Below are 21,179 nucleotides of genomic sequence, written 5' to 3' on the forward strand. Positions count from 1 at the left end.
TTCTTTTCCCCCTTTGCTTGTTTTTTTTTTTTTTTAAGTTTATTTATTCTGAGAGAGAGAAAGAGCGAGCTTGAATGGGGGGTTGGTGGGGAGAGAGGGGGAGGGAAAGAATCTCAAGCAGGCTCCAGGCCATCAGTGCAGAGCCTGACTCGAGGCTCAATCTCACGAACCGTGAGATCATGACCTGAGCTGAAATCAAGAGTCGGACGCTTAACCGACTGAGCCACCCAGGCGCCCCTGGTATTGGTCTTTCTCTGACTTATTTTGCTTAGCATGCTACTATAAACATAGGGGTGCATCTATCCCTTTGAATTAGTGTTTTTGTACTTTGGGGGATAAATACCCACCAGTGCAATTACCAGATTGTTAAGGTAGTTCTATTTTAAAAACTTTTTTTCATGTTTATTTATTTTGAAGGAGAGACAGAGCACGAGCAGGGGAGGAGCAGAGAGAGGGAGAGAGAGAATCCCAAGCACCGTGAGGCTCAAACTCATGAACCGCAAGATCGTGGCCTGAGCCGAAACCAAGAGTCGGGTGCTTAATCGACTGGGCCACCCAGGTGCCCCGGTCGCTCTCGTTTTAACTTTCTGCGGAACCTCCACACTGTTTTCCACAGTGGCTGCGCCAGTTTGCGTTCCCGCTGCACTGTTGTGCAACAAGAGTTTGAAAAGAAGTTTATCTTAAGGCTATCTATACTTTGGGAACTTGGGGACGAGAATAAATTCGCCTAGGAAAAAATTAACCAGGGAAGGACTTAGGGAGCAGCTGAATTTAAGAAGACGTATGTGTGAGCGTCAGAGAGGACGTGTGTGCGCGCCGTATGTGTGTATTAAATATGTATATAAAAATACATATTTAACACGTATATTAAATACGTATGAATATGTGTGTGTGCATAAAACCAGGCATTAATTAAGTGGCAATTTCAGAACAAAACTCCTGACATTCGTTTTAATTTACCTTGCTGCATTTCATTTCATGGCGCTCTCGCTTTCCAATTCAATCTGCCACAAAGGATTAATATTCTGAACTTGTTCCAGGCATAGCAAACTACGCTGCGGTTGTACTGTTTCGTGTGCGCCCCTTCCTCCCTTTTCCGGGCAGGCGAAATCTGGTTAATATGAACATCAGGCAGCCCAGGTGGGGAAAAGAAGCCACACAGAAGGTGGAGGGGTGGGGGTGGGGGTGGGGGCCGGGTATTGTGCCAGAGGGAAAGGAAGCATCCCCCCGCCCCCACCCCACCTCCAAAAAAAAGAAGGGCTGGGCTTACCGCAGACCTGATGGGTCGGTCCTCAGCCAGAGAGCCGCACACCTCTCCCGCCCCCACCAGTCGTTTTGAGTGGATTTACTCATAAAATGCTGTAACTGATAGTTAAAACCGCGCATGTAGTCTCTCCGTTAAGAAGGAAACCCCAGGTGCAAGGTGCTGCAAAAGGAACTTTCAGGGGTGCCTCAGTCTCTACGACATGCTTGACTAGTAGTAGTTCCACCACTGCTCTCCCAAGGCCAAGGCCGTTATTTTGAGATGGACACACAGATGCAGTGAGACGGGCCACGGCTATCGGGCTGGGAGAAGCTCCAGTCTTGGGGTTCTGAGACCTGGGTCCTAGTGCCTGCCCTGCTCGTCCTATCTAGTGACCTTGAATAAGTCACTTAACCTTTCTGGGCCCCAAAGGCCTCCTCTGTAAAATGAGAGGATTAGGTTAGAAGCAGATGATGCCAAAGGTCTCCTACAGCTCAAAATTTCTGAGATTCTAGGGATAGAATTGCAGTCCGTGGCTAATAGGCACAGGAAAAACTCTCCGTGCTCTGTAACAAGAGACAGCCCCTGTTGCCGGCTGACTCGGTGCATCATTAACAAGACTCGCAAGAGCAACAGCCCTCATGGCCTTTGTTCTTCCTTCAAACAAGTTCAACATTTGTAGCTGTGCCACTTATGCCCGTAGTTCTGTCACAGTCCCTCCACCTGCGTGGGTGAATGACGATTTCAGCCTTGGAATATTAATGTTCACTGATAACACAAAGGAAGGAAAGAAAAAAACGAGCAGAGACTTCAAACACAGAAAACTCATTACACGGTGTGGCGGGATACGTAGCGTAGCCACCCCCCCTCCCCCAAATTCCCGACCGTCTGGGACCTGTGAATGTGACCTCCTTTGGATATCAGTTCTTGGCAGATGTCATTTAGATAGGGGGTCACACTGATTGGAGTTGGCCCTAACTCCACGTCTGGGGTCCTTGTAAGGAGCAGGAAGTTTGCACACAGAGATACAGACACGCAGATAAGACCTTTTAAAGGCGGATGGAAACAGAGGGGCGCCTGGAAGCTCAGTCAGTTAAGTGGCCGACTCTTGGTTGCCTCTCGGGTCATGATCCCACAGTTTGTGAGCTGGAGCCCTGCGTCAGGCTCTGCGCGGACAGCATGGAGCCTGCCTGGGATTCTCTCTCTCCCTCTCCCTCTGACCCTCCCCTACTCGTGCTGTCTCTCTCCCTCTCTCTCTCTCTCAAATAAACTTAAAAAAAATAACCTGAAAGGTGGAAGGAGAGACTGGAGCGGTGCACCACGGAGAACAGGAACGCCAGGGGTTGCCAGCAACCAAGAGAAATTAGGAGCAGCGCGCGAAACAGACATTCCCTCAGAGCCCTCGGGAAGGAAGCCACCCTGATTTCAGACTTTCTCAGCACTGTGAGAGAATGTGCCCAAATGACCTCTCCCGACTCCATAGCTCCCCGCTTCTGTCCTTAGAGGCCAGAGACACCCTCTGTCACGTCCTTCTGAAAGGTTCCTGGTGACCCACACAAGCTCCCTTGTACTATTTCGTGTGCCCCTTTCTCCGGCCCAAGTCAGCGAGCGGACATGAACGCTCACAGGCTACTCATTAACACAATTCAAATCGTATTCTGTGCACACACAGTATTGGCTTCTTGGCCTCTGCGGTTCAGCTGTCAGACCACCCTCTCCTCTCCTACTATCAGTGACCTAAGGAAGCCAGAGACGGGGACATGTGGGGAGGGGGTGTCTCCTCCAACCTGAGGGGACCTGACCGATAGGCTCCAGTCCTTCTGTGGGTCTCACGGTAAATACCTCTTAAGGAAAACCAAGCCAAACTCCTAAGGAATATCTCTTTCTATTCCCCGCTGGTTAGACGTGGATTTTGTGTAGGTTCGGGCCCTGGAGCGAGAGAGCCCAGTGTCAAGTCCCAGCCCCACCGGTCATGGTGTTTGTCCTCGGGGCTCAACTGCGATCTGGACGTGCTGATCCAGAGACACTCCTGGCATCCAGCGAAGGGCCCCCAAATACGAGCTATCCCATCACCGCTACTAAGCCCTCCTCCCGTTTTCCTTAGAAAGCTCCCTCATCTGACAGAAATTACCCTAGAAGATATTCTTTCCCACCTGACACAGAACCCTCCTTAAAAATGAAGTAACTGGCTGACTGACTGCTTGGACCTCCTCCCACAAGTCCGGACTTCACCCCGGGACACACTCCTTCTTGATTCTTCCGATGCGGAACCATGTTGAACTTAACGAATCACTACATACTAAGTGTTCTTCGTTCACCAAGTTCTCAGCTCTTCACAGTTCCAAGATGCGTCCTCGTTTCTGCGCCGAAAGGGGTTCCGGTCGTGCTCCTGACACACGCGCCCTCTCTCTCCTGCTGAGGGGGGTCCCCCCTTCCCCGTGGAAGGGCTGACCCCTCACCCACACCCCTGCCTGCGGGGTAAACTTATTCTGGCCTGGCCTGGCTCTGCTGACAAACCTCTCCGACGCCCTGAAATAAAACCCCAGGCGGGCCCCGGAAGGCTCTGGCAGGCTTCGCAGGCCCCGTGAGGAGAGTCAGGAAGGCCGGTGGAAGGCCACGGCACACCGCCGACGAAACCCTCACGTCACCCCAATGTTAGCCTTGTCGGTGGCCGCTTGGTTAAAACGCAGTCAGCCCTAGACGTTGACAACGTGACAACTTTGAGGAGAAAGCGGGGACGGAAAGGGCCCGTTTCTACCCCACTTTCTCTGCCACTTAACTACAAAAGTCAGAGCAGTTAGAGAAAAAAAAGCAACTAAATGAACAATCTGAAGAAGCCACTCCACAGGAGACACAGGCCCAGAGCACATTGCCAGGAGAAAGCCCGGCCGGCCGGCCGCTCACTGTCGCTCACTGCCACGGGGCCGGGACGGTGTCCCCAGAAGGCTCCGAGGTACATCCTGGTCTACCCAGAACTGCACGCTTCTGACAGCCCGGGCTGACATGGGGCCCCGTTCTCGCTCCCAGGGAGGTTTCAATGCCCCGCGTCAGCCCCTGTGCCAGCAGCTCACAGAACCACCCCCCAGCATCCGTAGGCTGTTCCAGGCCTGCGTGTTCTCGCAGGGAGAGTTCTGCGGGGATGAGCCCTCAGGGTAACCGCCTCAAGCCCGAAGTGATGGACAGCCCTGGCAGCGACAGGCCGCTCCTGTCCTCAACAGATGCCCCACGAGGCTTCTTTTTGAATACTGAGCACTGAGGACCTGGACGAGATTTCCTCCAGCAAATCAGCCCGGGTGGCCGTCGGCGGCTCGTGTGAAGATGCTGGGAAGCGGCTGACGGGAGGGAGACGACGCGGCAAGGAGAGAGAAAGCCCCCTGGTGATCTAGCACAGTATCTCTTACAGATCAGGGGCTACAAAACGAAGGGCCCGTCCGAAGTCGCACACAATTTGGCAGAGAGAAGGGGGAAGAATTTACAGATAATTAACTACATTTATGTTGACGTTGTTTTCACTTGTGGCCAAAATTCGGGCCTTGAAATTGCCTCTCTGCGCGAACTCACTCACGTATTAACTTTAATGTAACTTTAATTACATTAACTTTAATGTAATCCACAAAGTCATAAGGTCACACGCCAAACCGGCTACGTTTCGGAAGATGTCCTACAAGTTCCTAGTAAGGGGAGAGCTACCCTCTTGAGAAAACGTGAACCTCACATGTCAACGTCAGGAATGGCTACCAACCCACCAGCTTTCCCGAAAGAAAATCACTAATCTAAAAATAGCAGGAGACTGAGTCACAGTTAAGCACGCACATTGAATTGAGCACTTTTACAAGCCCTTACTCAAATACAGAAAGGAAGCTGGCCTCTCCCATTAGCGAAGAGCCCTGCTGAAAAGGTAATTATACTTCCTACCGGAGGACAAGGTCGAACGGGTAAAGTGCTTAGTAAAGTCACAAGCAAAACGGTTTTCTCCACCGCAGAGAAACCCTTCAATCCTTACCTGAGAACAAACAAAAAATCACAAGCCAGGTGTTTCCTCTATAGAAAGCCTAGAATTTTCTAAAGGGACAGGCACTTTAATGAATATATTTGATAGTCCTACACGTGGTGTTACAAAACCTATTCTGTAATTAATACCAAAAGCACATCTCAGCTTACCGGAATCCAAGAAACTCAAGTGCCCAGTTTCCTGGAGTTTTTAAGAGAAGGGCACAATTGGAGGGGCGCCTGGGTGGCTCAGTGGGTTGACGTCCAACTCTGGCTCAGGTCATGACCTCACAGTTTGTAAGTTCGAGCCCCATGTCAGGCTCTCTGCTGTCAGTGTAGAGCCTGCTTCGGATCCTCTGTCCCCCTCCTCTCTGCCCCTTCTCCGCTCGCGCTCTCTCAAAAATGAACGAACATTAAAAAAAAACAACACAGGGGTACAACCAGAGAGAAGAGCATCTCTGGATGTACGGCACAAAAAAAAAAAAAAAAAAAATCCAGGCATGTTCTGGGAACGGCACGGATGCCACCCAGTCTTCAATGTCTGCAAACAAACTGCCAGAAGGAGGAAACTGGGGAGAGGGCCAGTGCCGGAGCAGAGCACAGCTACCTGGCTAATACAGCAAGGTCCACACCCTGCAATGAAAGCAATGACACATATGGCCTGCTATAACTCTGGCACCCGCCCTCCACCACGCAGACGTCAAGAAGTAGATGTGTGAGCGGCGCTTGGGTGGCTCGCGGTTCAGTGTCTGACTCTTGACTTCGGCTCGGGTCATGATCCCAGGGTTGTGGGTTCCAGCCCAGTGTTGGACTCTGTGCTGAGTGTGGGGGAGCCTGCTTGACAGTCTATCTCCCCTGCCCCTCCCCTGCTCGTGCAAGCACAAGAACTCTCTCTCTCTTTGAAATGAATGAATGAATGAATGAATGAATGAATCAGTGAAGCAGATGTGTGAGAAGACCTGACCAACGTGTCAAGCGCCTTGCCCTTTCCCACGGGAAAGACACTGCCCGCAGGGTTAGCTCACCAGCCCTCCGGCCCCTCCTGGCTCTGTGGTTCCCCGCTGATGAATTCTGTCAGTTGTGGGAGAAAAGAGCTCCCCTCAGGGCTCGGCCGCCAGACCCTTTAACACAGGCCTAGAAAGCAGGAAAGGTTCTGGGCTCTTTGCCCTTCCAAGACTGAGAAGGTTCTGGAGGCAAGGGTATACAATGTGCATGGCATTTTAAGGCATGCTTTACTTATTTCTGTTTTATAAATATCTCAGATGCTGTGAGTAGAAACAGTATTGCATGCCAGCATAGAGCGGCAGGCTTAAAGGTCACATGGATTCCATTGTGACAAATGCCCAAGTCTTAGAAGACAAACTCCACCAGCTCAATGCTGATAAATACGAAGGACTGATTCACACCCAGGCCCTTGGGTTAAAAATGAAGGCAAGGATATGATATGATGAGACAGTCACCCATCTGGTCCTAACCAAGCCCGCCGCCACACTGGGCCTCCGTGGAGGCCCGACCCAGCCTCCGCCATCAGTCCGGCTGATTCCAGGCACTCAATAGAGCCTCGTCCCCAGCTTCTAGGTCACAACCCAAGTGGAAGGACCCAGATGTGCTGGATCCTAGCCGTCAGAAGAGGGAAGGGGCGCCCATGTGTCTTCACACTAGTTGCTTCTGGTGGCATCTGGAGCTATTCTCTCCTCTGGATATGCTGGGCTGTGCAACTTTGGGCAGATCACTTGCCCTCTCTGAGGGTTTTGAAGTTTGCCCTAGGAGCCCGTGTGGTATAATGTAACGACGACAGATTTTAGCATCGGAGGGCCCGGGTTTGAGTTCAGGTTCTCCCAAATGATCTTAGGTGAATTATCTAAGTTTATTAAAAATATTTTTTTTAATGTTTTATTTATCTTTTTGAAAGTGAGAGAGAAATAGCATGAGCAGGAAGGGGAAGCAGAGAGAGAGGGGACAGAAGATCTGAAGTGGGCTCTGTGCTGACAGCTGCGAGCCCAGTGTGGGGCTCGAACTCACGAACCGTGAGATCATGACCTGCGCTGAAGTCAGACGCTTCACTGAGCCACCCAGGCGCCCAGAATTATCTAAGTTTTATGAACGTTTGCTTTTTCTTCTATAAAATGGGGGAGGGGAGGTTACACACAGGTTATTAAGGGAAAGCAGTTAATGAAATTATGTAGATAAAAGAAGCTTTATAATTATAAAATACCCACAGATATACTCAAGATAAGGTTTGTAAGATGCCTTGAGCTTTTTAGAGGAAAGCTGCCTTATTAAATATTTTAAGATTATAAAAATGTTAGTTTTAAAGCAATAGCTAGGGACTTTTAATACATGAAGAGCATGGAATTGGTCCCTCAGGCTTTCCTGAGCTTGGCTTTATCAGATCCTTCTACAGAAGACACTGAAATAGCTAAAAAAAATAAAAATTCAAAAGCTCTAAGATGGAAAGGGCAACCCTCTGGATTGATATTTTTGGGGTCTTGGCTAAATAGATTCTTTTTCAAAGCAAAGAGCCCGAAGTAGGTTCACGCCCTCAAGTCTTCCCGTCTCCTCAGACATCGACACAAACATCTCACTGTTGTTCTAGGCCTCACCCGGTCTGGCCTCCTACTCGGGAAGCGAGCTTTCTCAGCCTTCTTTAAAGCACAAGGGCAAGTCCCAACTGCTGCCCTCGTCACCCAGCGGCCTCCTCCTTGGGTTTTTGTCTACACCTCGCCCGTTTCAGCCACGCGTCTGCTCCGAGCCCACCCCGGTCTCCCTCCACCCAACGCCGTAAGATACCGCGCACCACGGGGCCTCAGCCGCCAGCTCACTTTATAGGGGTTCCTCCTCTCCTGAGCTTCCCCCATGGGCACATGTCTCCCGAGAGATGAGGAACCAGCCATCAAGGAAGATTTTTTCATCAGAAATGAGGGAACTGCTTCTCCATAACTGGGAAAGAGAGTGAGTCCGTTTCTCAAAAATTGATTTACTGGTATAAGCTGGGAGCACCCTCATGGATACAGCAGTGGTTTGTACACACCGCCCCCCCCCCCCCCACCACACACACATACCTCGTCCTCCACCAACCCCTGGAAAAAAAAGTGTGTCAATACCACAGGGGGTGGGGAGGGTGTTACGCAAATTCACACCCCCCTTCTGACATTCCATGCTGTTCTCCATGGGTACCAAAGGCATTAGCTTCATTCTAAGCTCGGGGAGGACTATGAAAGTATACAGAATACGTGGCATCCATGAAGTAACTGGAAAACGGTGCGAATCCATGCGTATTTAAGTATGAAATCCTAAAGTGCCAGCTACAGATACTGGAGGAATTCAAACAAAGGAAGCAGAAGGAAGAAGGAGGTGGACCCCTAGCTAGGGGCCCCTGGGAAGAGACGGGACAGGAGGGGAAGGGAGGAGCAGGGGTGGGTACAGACACCAGGCTGGGCTCCCAGGCTGAACCAAGGCCCAAGAAGGCTGGACAGTCAGGAGGCTGGCAGACAGGGCAAGAGGGTGGGGTCTGGGAGCAGAGTGAGTGAGTCATTATGGAATGAAGCTTCAGGCCTTTACTTACAAGATGGCGCCACACAGATGTGGCCTTGGCCGTGCGTGCTGTGCAGGTACGTGAAGGTCTGAGTGCACGAGGCAGTGGGTGTGAGCATTTATTTGGCTCCGTGCAACCTGATCCATGGGATGTTAGACAAGCATTGTCATTCACCATTCGAACATCATGGCATGCCCTCGATGGCATCCAAATAGGTTTGTTTTTTTTTTTAAATATACTTCACACACGATGTTACCACCGAACAGTCTTGTACGACCTGCTGAACTACACAGGAATCTTCGTTTAGGGGCCCATCCCCTTAAGGCCCTAAAAACCACACCATCTCCCGCCTTTCCATTTTGCAAACACCCTTTTATAACGAGAAAATCTGTAAGCCTCATCGCTACATGAAAGTAACGATTCATATGCCTTTCGTCTCTGTTGGGGATTCCACGCCCTTCTAATACCACCCTTGTGTGAATTCTACACAAGTTTAAATTTAATGGTGTCGAGCACGCAGCGGGGGCACTCTCTACACGTTTACTGACCGAGTCTGTGGGAAGGCCTGACACATCACCATCCGGGTCCCTTGAGCAGAATTTTCTTACAAGGAGATTGTGACACTAGGCTGAGAGGTACGGGTCTTTGTTTTTGTTTTTTTTTTTAATTTTTAACGTTTATTTATTTTTGAGACAGAGAGAGACAGAGCATGAACGGGGGAAGGGCAGAGAGAGAGGGAGACACAGAATCCGAAACAGGCTCCAGGCTCCGAGCCATCGGCCCAGAGCCCGACGCGGGGCTCGAACTCACCGACCGTGAGATCGTGACCTGAGCTGAAGTCGGACGCTTAACCGACTGAGCCACCCAGGCGCCCCAAGGTACGGGTCTTTGTGAGTAACGGCCGCACTAGCGCGGAGCAAGAGAAAAAAAACTCGGTGTGCCCTGGGCTGGCAGCCGTTTTTGGATATTTTAAAGAACATCTCAGAGTTCAGGCAAATAATTATCCATCTAAATGAAAGCTTTCCACTTTCCATCACTCAGAGAAGCTATTGTCTGATGCCATATTTCTTTTACCTTTCCCCCCGTTTGTCTGAAACGTATCTTAGTAAGTTCAAGGAGCTCTAAATCAATCTACTTCAGAAACTGCTTACACACAAAGAGAAGTCAAAGCCCAAACAGGCTGTTCTGGGTAGCAGAAGGAAGCAAAGGCACCCAAAGAGAAGGCAGACAGAAAGCTGCCTACTGATTGTTGGGATTCAGATAAATCCTGAAATACCTCTAGAAGACTCACAATTTTGGGGCGCCTGGGCGGCTCAGCCGGTTAAGCATCCAGCTCTTGGTTTCGGCTCCGGTCATGATCTCACAGTTCGTGGGTTCAGCCCCACGGCGGGCTCTGTGCTGACAGTGTGGAGCCTGCTTGGGATCCTCCCTCTCTCTGTCCCTCCCCCACTCGTGCTTGTGTTCTCTCTCTCTCTCTCTCTAAAAAGTAAATAAACTCAAAAAAAAAAAAAAAAGAAAAGAAAAAGATCTATAGAAGACTTACAATTTCTGCTCACGTACTCCGAAACAGCCAGTGCAACAAAATCGTCTATGGTATTTTCCAACTGGCGTGAACTCATGACATAATCCAGCAAATATAAATTTGAAAACGATTAATCCTAAATTAACCTGGGTCGAAATGTTGGTGGAGTTACAACACAGGGATCTTTTTTGGCATCTAAGGGAAACGGAAAAATCCCTCCTCAAACATCTATGGCATCTGATACATGTCGGTGTAAATAGGTCAGAACAATTGTGGTTACAAAGACTTCTACTTCATCGAGATGCTTTCTGTGGGTGTGCACTGATGGGGTGGTGAGGCCACGCACAGCAGGGTGGGGAAATTCACAGGCTTTGGGGACAGATAGACCTGGCCTGAATGGCAACCGTACCATTTACTGACAATGTGACTTCGGGCAAGCTTCTTAACCTCTCTGCTCCTCGGCTTCCTGACCCATTAAGTGGGGCATAATAAGAGTGTCCTGCGATTACATTCAATAATTAAAAACTCAAACACAATGTGAACTTGGCAGTGGTGTCCTCACCAGAGGAGGGGCTTGGCTTCTGCAACAAGGCTAGAGAATCCCAGTCCAGAGCCAAACATCCAGCTCCCAGACTTGCCTGGGAGCGATCACGACCGGTCCAATCTAACCGTCTTCTACAGGTGACGAGTGGATCGTACGTGGACACACCTGTGTTCCCATCCCAGCCCATTAGTTTCTCTGTCAGCCACCCAGAGAAAATACTGTTTGTAAGCCCCAGGTTAGGGTGTGACGACCCTCACCTTGGGCCCCTGGGGTGTTCTCTGGCTGATGTTAACAAGTCACTGTATCTTGAAAACAAAGGAGGAGAACCAGATGATACTAAATATTCCTATGCGTGTAACTCTAATCAAATGCTTGTGATTGAAATACATCAGTTATTCCTCAAGCAAGTCACGAAATGCACTAAAGCTGACAGTGGAGACCAATTACATAATGTACCGTTTACAAGAGTGCGTCCGCAGACACTCCCACATTTGAGTTGGTATTCAAAATAGTTCTGTGAGTTATTATTAATGCAAGTGAGGAAACTGAGGCCCAGGGACCCTCCCGGTGCCAGGCTGTGGGTAAGGCTCTAGGAATACAAAGACGTGAGGCACCTACCCGTCTCAGAGGCTCTTTGTAGAGCTGGACAGACCCCGACTACTTTAGCCCCGTCAATAGGTGCTCTCTGAGCCTCTTCCATCTAAAGGGAGCCTTAAAGGGGCGCCTGGGTGGCGCAGTCGGTTAAGCGTCCGACTTCAGCCAGGTCACGATCTCGCGGTCCGTGAGTTCGAGCCCCGCGTCGGGCTCTGGGCCGATGGCTCGGAGCCTGGAGCCTGTTTCCGACTCTGTGTCTCCCTCTCTCTCTGCCCCTCCCCCGTTCATGCTCTGTCTCTCTCTGTCCCAAAAATAAATAAAAAACGTTGAAAAAAAAAATTAAAAAAAAAAATAAAATAAAATAAAGGGAGCCTTAAAAAAAAACCTGCATTCCTCTTAGAAGCTCTTTGGTGGCAAAGTCAAGATTTCTCTGGCAATTTTGCTGCAACACCCAGCTTTCTATGTAAAGTCAATAAATAGACTGATGAGTGATATTAATGATAGACTAAGGGAAAGGGGTTGTGTTTTCCAAATTGGGGAGAATATCCTCGGTTGTAAGCTACTCGGCATTTCCCATCATCTTGCTATTTAGGAGGGCACATTTTTCAATGTCACGGACAAGAAAGAGTAAGCACTTTATTTACGTGATCAGAATAGAGAAGGGCATTGCAGCCAAGGCATTTGGAAGCTAGAAGCTAAAAGTCCATGGTGGGAGCCCAGTTCAGGCCACACAGCGAGCTAGCTGTGGAGGGGCTGGAGGCTCACCAGGCATTTATGGAAAGTGACCTCGGGGCCAAGCAAGGGCTGATGGTGGGGCAGAAGGTCCGGCCCCCATGGAAGGGCCAGACGGCAGCGGCCCAGCAGAGAGAGACCTCAATAAATGTTTGCTGAACAAATGAACAGCTCCAGTGCAATCACATACTCCTAGGCATGTTGGGTTTCCCTCAACTTTTAGAGGGAATAATGTCATAACTGCATACCTGAGAAAGTTAATAGGATACCAAACAATGCACGTGGACATTTGCTAAGACGCATCATTCCACGTTAACTGAACAAAGCGAGAGAGAGGACCCCAGGCACAATACGCTGCCAGTTATATAAAAAAGAATGGTCGGGGCGCCTGGGTGGCTCAGTCGGTTGAGCGTCCGACTTCGGCTCAGGTCATGATCTCACTGTTCGTGAGTTCGAGCCCCACGTCGGGCTGTGTGCTGACAAGCTCGGAGCCCGGAGCCTGTTGCAGATTCTGTGTCTCCCACTCTCTGCCCTTCCCTCGCTCATGCTCTCTCTCTTTCTCAAAAACGAATAAACGTTAGGAAAAAAAAATTAAAAATAAATAAATAAATAAACTTAAAAAAACAAACAAAAAAGAACCACAACGTGGCACTTTAGACACAAACAAATCAAGACCTCACAGGGTCAAAGAACAACTTCCGGGACTGGCTCATATCACTCTAAGATACTACAACTGCATTATCAACGCTGTGTAGTCCACACCACCTTAAAACACCAGGCACAAACCCACACCAAACGATGCTACGGGGAGGCCAGCCAGGCTACACGAACGGCCTGGTTTCCCAGCACTGTTTAAGGAACCCGGAAAAGTGGAACCTCCTTGACCAAGGTCCTCTTCTTCAGGCTCTCTTCAGGCCATGATTCCATTTCCACTAGCTCAAGCTTTTTAGCATTCTAAACCTGTTCTGTTTATCCCGGGACACCGACCTTCCCATATTTTTGGTATTAAAATATCTTTTCTTTTTAAAACAAAAAAATTTTTTTTTAACGTTTATTTATTTTTGAGACAGAGAGAGACAGAACATGAACGGGGGAGGGGGAGAGAGAGAGAGGGAGACACAGAATCCGAAACAGGCTCCAGGCTCTGAGCCGTCAGCCCAGAGCCCGACGCGGGGCTCGAACTCACGGTCCGTGAGATGGTGACCTGAGCTGAAGTCGGACGCTCAACCGACTGAGCCACCCAGGCGCCCCTAAAATATCTTTTCTTAAAAGATGGCAACAATAGGGGTGCCTGCCTGGCTCAGTCTGCAGAGAGTGTGACTCTTGATCTCGGGGTTATGAGTTCAAGCCCCATATTGGGTGCAGAGCTTACTTAAAAATAAATAAATAAATAAATAAATAAACAAACAAACAAGTAAATAAATGAAAAGATGGCAACATAGGAGATGACAGAGCTTTTTTGGTTTCTTACCTGAAAAGATTAACATGTGGCAATCCTATGTTGGACTTCCTGATTTTTCGTGCTCTGACAGGAGTAAGTGAATAGCACATAAATACATACGAGGGGTGAGTGTGCACAAATGGGGCGATTTTCAACGTTTCTCTCTCTGTTACCCCCAGGAGGCTGGAAAAAGCACAACTGATAAAGTCACTCCCTTGTATCACGTAACATGTATCTACGGTATGACTGACAGATAATGTGGACTCCCAGCGCTGAGCAAAGACCAGAAAGTAATGACTCCAGATTAGACCGGTTGACTAAGATCTTGGAGATTCAATTCGATTTCACGGTGACTCCAAATTAGACTCAGAGGGGGGTGCCTGGGTGGCTCAGTGAGTTAAGCGTCTGACTTTGGCTCAGGTCATGGTCTTGCGGTTCTTGAGTTTGAGCCCCACGTCAGGTTCTGTGCTGACAGCTCAGAGCGTGGAGCCTGCTTCAGATTCTGTCTGTCTGTCTGTCTCTCTCTCTGCCCCTCCCTGCTTGTACGCTGTCTCCATCTCTCTCTCTCTCTCAAAAATAAATAAACAAACAAACAAACAAAGTTTTAAATTAGACTCAGAGGTAAATAAAAGCAAGATGAAGATTAACATACATTTGAAGAGGGAAACAGAACAGGCAAGACCTGGGAGCCACAGAAGACCAGAAGACCGTGTTTAATTCAGTGCAGTTATATAGAACATAAGTGCAGCCCTAGAAAATTCAAATATGAAGAACCCCAAAACTCCCTTCTTAGCGTCACCGCCAGAGAAAGCTTGGCCAGGCCGTGTCGGGTTCAGACCTTGGAAATGGTAAAGTGATTTAGAGAATTTGGGAAACACTGTTAAGGAGAACAACAAAAATGATATTCCCAAATGTTGCTTTAGGAAAGATGCTTGACGGAGGCACAGGTGGGAGAGCTGGTTTTTCCTTGGGTGAGAGACAAGGGGTGGGGCACTTAGCAAAGCTACCCAAACAGGAAGTCCGGTAGTGAGGTGCACAGTTCCTTCCTGATGCTCAGGGGCAAGGACAAACAGAGCCTGTGCCACGGTGCAGGAGACAGGGCTAGGCGTGACAGAGGTGCTGACATGTGTATCACGAAGGTCCAGGAGTCTTCTCTGGAGACCAGAGAAAACACAGCAAGCTTCCCCTGGCAATTCCAGCACATTGTGCCCTGAGGGCAAGGTGAAGGGCCAAGGGTCACTGTTCCTCATCCTCCAATGCTCCCACTCTCCCTTCATAGGATGACCTTTAGGAGAAGCCCTCCACCTCACCTGGCTTCTTCTCAGGCTTAGAGCTACAAGATGCAGAGAAGAACCAGAGCTGCCCCTAAATATCCACAAAATGTGTTAGGATCTCCATGCAAAGCTGCTGCCTAAATAAGATGGTCCTTAGCATCCTTCGCAACAGAAAGCAGACAGCTGAAATTGACCACCTCCATAAAAAAAATGCCCCCGAGGGGCGCACGCCTGGGTAGCTCGGTTGGTTAAACTAAGTGATCGACTCCTGATTTTGGCTCGAGTCAGGATCTCGCGGTCAGTCGTGAGTTCGAGCCCTGCGTTGGGCTCTGTGCTGAGCATGGGGCCTGCTTCGGGTTCTCTCTCTCCGTTTCTCTCTCAAAACAAATAAACAAACATTAAAAAAAAAAAAAAAAAAAAAAGCAAGGTTCCAAATAGCATGTACAGTATGCTACCGTTTGTGTGCAAGGGAAGGGGATACTCATGATGAATTCGCTGCTAGACGTATAAAATATCCTGGCTGTGCAGGGAACACCTCTGGAGGATGAAGAAATCAGTAACGCTGGTGGAAAACATTAGGTGGCAGGGGTCAGGGGTGGACCGAGAGGAGTCTACGGTCTCTTCTTTGGTGCCCTTCAAAACGTTTTCTTTCATCCTGCGTTACCGATTTTTCGAATTTGAATTAAAAACGTTAAAAATGGGGGCGCCTGGGTGGCTCAGTTGGTTAAGCGGCCGACTTCGGCTCAGGTCATGATCTCGCGGTCTGTGAGTTCGAGCCCCGCGTCGGGCTCGGTGCTGACAGCTCAGAGCCTGGAGCCTGTTTCAGATTCTGTGTCTCCCTCTCTCTGACCCTTCCCCGTTCATGCTCTGTCTCTCTCGGTCTCAAAAATAAATAAACGTTAAAAAAAAAAAAAAAAAAACGTTAAAGATGTTCTCAACGTAAAATAACAACAAAACCGTCTGCAAAGTGAACACACGCGTTCATCCGGACAGCTGTTTTCCTGGCACACACCACATGCTCCATTTGTTGAACTGAATGAACCCCTTCTTAAAGACGACAAGAGAAAATCAGAAACAAGGCAAACCCACGGGTATCAACGTTCCAGTTCTCTAGTAAGCTCTTTACCTGTCTGCTACTCCACTGTGACAAAAGATCAGAAAATGGGGCCCTTGTGTAACAAGCCTTGCAAGCAGCGGGATCCCAGGCACAAGCTTCACAGATAACGACGGGTCTGATCATCTGTCCGCACCAGCCATTTCATAAAAAGAAATCACTTAATCCAAAAAACATGATGCCCTGGAAGCAAGACAACACAAATAAATATGCAGATATGGAAAATGATCCTGGAGGGAGATGACGTCAGCGTGCACAATGACATCGACACAAAAATAGCAGCACAGGGGTTAAAAATGTCCACGGGCGGCCAAAAAGGTTGGGACATGAAAAGCTCCTACAACATTCTCATGCCAGACCACATCAAGAGGCAGCCTGAACTTCCAGCGCTCTGTTCCTGGGGATAGTTTGGCCCAAAATGGGACCAGAAGGCTGAAACACCGCATGCCCCGGTCATCTACGCGCTCAAATTGGTCAAGGGGTACTCAAAACCCACACTGCAATAAAAACCAGAATAATGTTAGCAGTAGATCACAGCAGAAATTCTGCCACATGAAATTCTATTATTTTGGAAGTCTCCCTGCTAGGGTTTTTAATAAAGAACCAGGTTTTAGGCAAAAGGGAAGCCAGACTCCACTTCGGTCTTCCACAGGGACCAAAGAAATTACCTCATGTTCTGGGCAGAGGGGAACCACCATATTCATTGTGGGCTCTTTCAGAGATGACCAGGAGGAAGGTGTAAGTGGAAGAATTAAGGAGTAACTGCAAATGAGAAGCCTTAGGCAGGAAAAGAAAGGTGGGGGAAAAGGGGCCCATATTAACACACAAAGGAACGAAAACAATTATTCTAAGATGGCTGAGCTCTAGAACGTCCAAAACAAAAAACCCAAACTCAGAATCAACTCTTAAGGAGGTGTCAATCAGTGAATATGATAATCTTTGGTTCATTCTAGAAAACTCATAAACACAGAGAAGGTAAAACCAAAAGTGACCAGATTCCTGCCAGAAATAAAGGTGACTGGTTATCTTCCAATTAGAAAGGAATTGGCTGTGGCGCCTGGGTGGCTCAGTCAGTTAAGTGTCAGCCCCTTGGCTTCAGCTCAGATCATGATCTCATCGGTTTGTGAGATTGAGCCCTGCGTCGGGCTCTGCGTGGACAGAAAGGAGCCTGCTTTCCATCCTCTCTCTCTGCGCCCCCCCCCCCCCCCCGCTTGCTCTCTGTCTCTCTCTCTCAAAATAAATAAATAAACTTAAAAAATAAAAAAAGGGATGGGACGCCTGGGTGGCTCAGTCTGTTAAACGTCCGACTTCGACTCAGGTCATGACCTCGCGGTGCGTGGGTTCGAGCCCCGTGTCAGGCTCTGTGCTGACAGCTCAGCACCTGGATCCTGCTTCGGATTCTGTGTCTCCCTCTCTCTCTGATCCTCCCCCTGCTTGCTCTCTGTCTCTCTGTTTCACCCTCAAAACTAAATAAAGAATAAAATTTTTTTTCTTAAGTAAAAATAAAAAAAGGGAACTGGCTGGCAAAGTGAGATAAGATATATTTATCAGAACCATGAAAGCAATAATGGAAAGGGAAGGGAAGGAAAGAGAACTGTCCCAACTAAAACGAGAGGAAAAGTCACTCCACGGCACTTTCTCGTTTGTTTCAAGCTCAAGAAAAGAACTGGGAAAACATGGGAAAACCAGCGAAGAAGCTACATTCCCAGCAGAAATCAGTCACACGCTTGTGCTTCTGCCGAGGAAGACAGGCGCTGCGGGTGCTCCCCCTGCTCCAATGACTAAGTAACTTGCTTAAATGCATTTGACACACGATCCTTGAACTTCCAAAAAGCACTTAATACAGTGGCTCATGAAATCTTCATCTAAAAATGTTCATCCATTTATAATCAAGCTGCATCACACTGACAAATGGGCAGGAGGGCCGCACAGAGGGAACAGATATTTGGAAGGATGCCGTCAAGACTGGTATTATCAGGGACTTTGTTGATCACTCGGAAGGATTTCTTCCTCCCTTTTTTAAAGAGAATAAAAGAGATCTGTGGTCTAAATGCAGTGTAATTACAAAGGGAGGACTAACAGAGGAAATGAATTACATGATTCAATAAAAGAAAAAAAAATTTTTTTAAATGCAGTGTGACTTAGAAACCCCCACAGATGTCTCTGTTACAATGAAATCTGGAATATGTTTGATGACTTGGGGGCAGGGGGGACAGGGAAAAAAATTAGCTCCTGATAGAAAATATTGGATGGTAGATATGGGGGGGGGGTTGGAAAAGGCAACTGAACATCAAATTTAGCAAATCAAGAGTGGTTACTATGTGCCAGGCACTGTTCTAAATGCTTCAGATATAGTAACTCATGTAAACCTCAAAACAACCTTCTAATCTAAGTACCATTATTATTCCTGTTTTATAGGTGAGCAAACAGAGGCACAGGGAGGTTAATTAACTGGTCAAAGGTTACAGATTGTAAGACGCAGGGCTAGGATTCCAATCCAAAATCTGTGCTCCTAACCCTTCTGGCTTCCCCTAGAATTTAAACACCGAGAGGGTCAGAGAAATACGAGTCAGGCATTAGCTAAATCCAGGGTTAGCAGATCACCCCTTAGTCACGGCTCCGTGATGACCAGTCAGCCCTGTGACCTCTGCGGGCCTTAGTTTCCTCACCTGTGCATTGAAAAGCTAGATTAGGCGAGCTCTAAGCAAAGGTTCGGCAGCTCTAAGCTGCCCCAAATCTATGCCGACGGTCTACGGTATATGGCCTGGTCTGCTTTCTGACCAGGATACTCAAAGATTATTTCATCCTAAAACAGGCAGCAAGTTGTATTAAGGTTCTTTCTCTGCCTCCTGACCTTCAGAAGATTATTATGTCCCCTCCATTCAGGCAAATGACAGAGAGTAATGAAAGGGGTACTGTACGGTTTCTCTTCTGGACTCGACTTAATGTGGTTGTAATGAAATGGCCCTCGAAAAGCTCTCGCTGCAGACCACGGGAACTGTGCTAAACCTACCAATCCCGGGCCCCTCTCAGGAACCAGTTCTTGGAATCTACCCTCCCATCTGGCTACGGGAATGCAGGTGAAATTGACACACTGGAGGTGGAGCAACCAAAAGAGAGGAATTGGGGAGATGAAGACATGGAGGGCAAGGGAATCCCAATTACAGAGTTTCGCGGTGGCTAAATAAACCTTATCTTCTTGCCATACTCCATTCTCTTTGCTGACACCCACTCTTCAGAGTTGAGACCACAAAATTCATTATGGTGAATTCAACACCCACTTCCAAACTAACAGACCCCCAGAAATATCCTTCTCAAGCTGGGCCTTAAAGGTCACCCAGAGTGCATCTGTGAGTGAAGGAGGACCTTCCAGGTGGGTCACGCAGTCCTCCTTTGAGAGTCCTTTCTAAGCATCCCTGACAGGTGGCTGTCATCTGGCCTCTGCCTGGACACTTCCAAGGTCGACGCACTGGCTGCCGCCTGCGCTGCTGGACAGCTCTCTGTAGGGAAAGCCCACGAAGCGCCTAGAACAGTGCCTGGCGTGGGGCCAAGCTCAGTAAGTGCGCCTCCAACTGGGTCAAAAGCTGCCTCCTTACAACTTGAACCCACCGATCCATGGTGCACCGCTGGAGCCCTGCAACGCAGAGGCCCCTCGGATACCCGGGGCTGTAAACAGGCCCCTCGGCCCTCTCCTTCCAGGTGCGGATCCCAGACCTCCATCATCAGGCCTGGGTCGGCAGACCCCCTCCCCAAACCCCAGAGGTCCCAAGAGTGAGCACCAATGGAGAGACAGCCGGCAGGGAGGCCGCAGTCAGGGATGCCCCAACCTCGGTACCCGGGGCAGGAGGGGACAAAGAAGAGCTTTCAGAAAGGCGTATCCCACGCGCCGCGGTCCAGGCTGCCTCCCTCCCAGCCACTGGGCGAGCCGGCCCTCGGGATCCCCGCGGCGCCAGGTGACAGGCCCCGGAGGATCCGAGGCGCAGGCAGCGGCGCGATGGGCCGAGCCACGACGGGGACCTCGGGGCTCAGGGATCTGGCCCGACGGATCGTGGGAGCGATCCCGGCTTAGCGGAGCTCGCCGGGCCGTGGCTTTACCTGCGCGTGGTTGACTACCGCGTCCTGGTTTGCCCCTAGCCGGGTTCCCGAAGCTCCGCGGCTGCCGGCGGCGCTCATGGAAATGCAGCCGGAACCCCTGGCCAGCGCAGCTCCCGCCGCTACCGGCCCCGCCCAAGCAACTGCCGCCACGCCCCTGACGACCGCTTCTGCCACGCCCCTGACTCGGAACCCGCCCGCTCATTGGGCGGCCAAGCCGCTGCTCTACGAGCCCCGCGCGCTCATTGCACCCGGCGGGAAATCCATTGGTCAGCGGAGCTGCTTCTCAGGGTGGAGGCGGGACCCTCGGCGAGAAACTCCTCCACAGTTGGTTACCTTTGACGTCTTTAAGCCTGTGGGCTGAGACGCTATTGGATGAGACCAGTGCGGAGGGAGTGGGGAAAGAGGGAGGTGGGCTAAAAGATGCGTCGTGTTTGCTGTTGATGGGGGCGGGGTGCAGAAAGGGAGGCAGTTGTGACCGCGAGCTTGTTTGGGGGGCCGGGTAAGGTCAGGTGTCTTGTGAATTGAGCGGAGGGAGGCCAACTGGTGGTTAGCTCAGCTGCAGAATCTGGTGGCTCCAGGCCTACCGACTAACTCACCTGTAGCCCAGAACACAGCCCAAGACACCGGTCATAACCGGGAGAGGAAGGAGGTTGGTGAATCACCGAGCCGCAAAGAGAAGAAAGGATGTGGAGGCATCAGCCTCTGGCCCCTTGCAGCTGGTTAGGGTGATGGGGACGTGCTGGGCAGTGTGGACCTGTTACTGCCCCACTGCCCTTTCAGCACTTAAGATGACAGCCCAGTGGGAGGCAGCCTGCAAGAATGCAGCCTTTAGAGTCAGACCTGCTGTTGATTAGTACTGGTTGCATGGCCTTGAGCAAGTCACTTAACCTTTCCATATGCACCCTGATTTCTTCCTTTCGCAACTGGGAGTAACAGTGATAATTGACGAGGAGATTAAATAAATCTGGTAAACACTAAGTGCCTGGCACTCAGCAGGCATTTAATCAAAACTGGTTCTCCACCTACTCACCTCCATGGGTCCATGGAACTAGGCCCAGTTCTAAAATTCTATGAGCCTGAAACTGCTTTTGCAAT

General features: G+C 49.6%; 1 protein-coding gene across 2 annotated transcripts in view; it reads right to left on the minus strand.

Annotated features, from left to right (window-relative positions):
* The window catches only part of ABHD2 (abhydrolase domain containing 2, acylglycerol lipase), a 103,299-nt gene extending 83,063 nt beyond the window's left edge, over positions 1-20,236 (minus strand). For both annotated transcript variants that reach the window (XM_058736613.1, XM_058736614.1), the window contains exon 1: positions 20,085-20,236. The gene's annotated coding sequence lies outside the window, so the exon portion shown is untranslated. The remainder of the gene's footprint in view (positions 1-20,084) is intronic.
* Between the last annotated feature and the right edge of the window lie 943 nt (positions 20,237-21,179).

The sequence above is a fragment of the Neofelis nebulosa genome, chromosome 7 (assembly GCF_028018385.1).
Source record: "Neofelis nebulosa isolate mNeoNeb1 chromosome 7, mNeoNeb1.pri, whole genome shotgun sequence".
Lineage (NCBI taxonomy): Eukaryota > Metazoa > Chordata > Mammalia > Carnivora > Felidae > Neofelis > Neofelis nebulosa.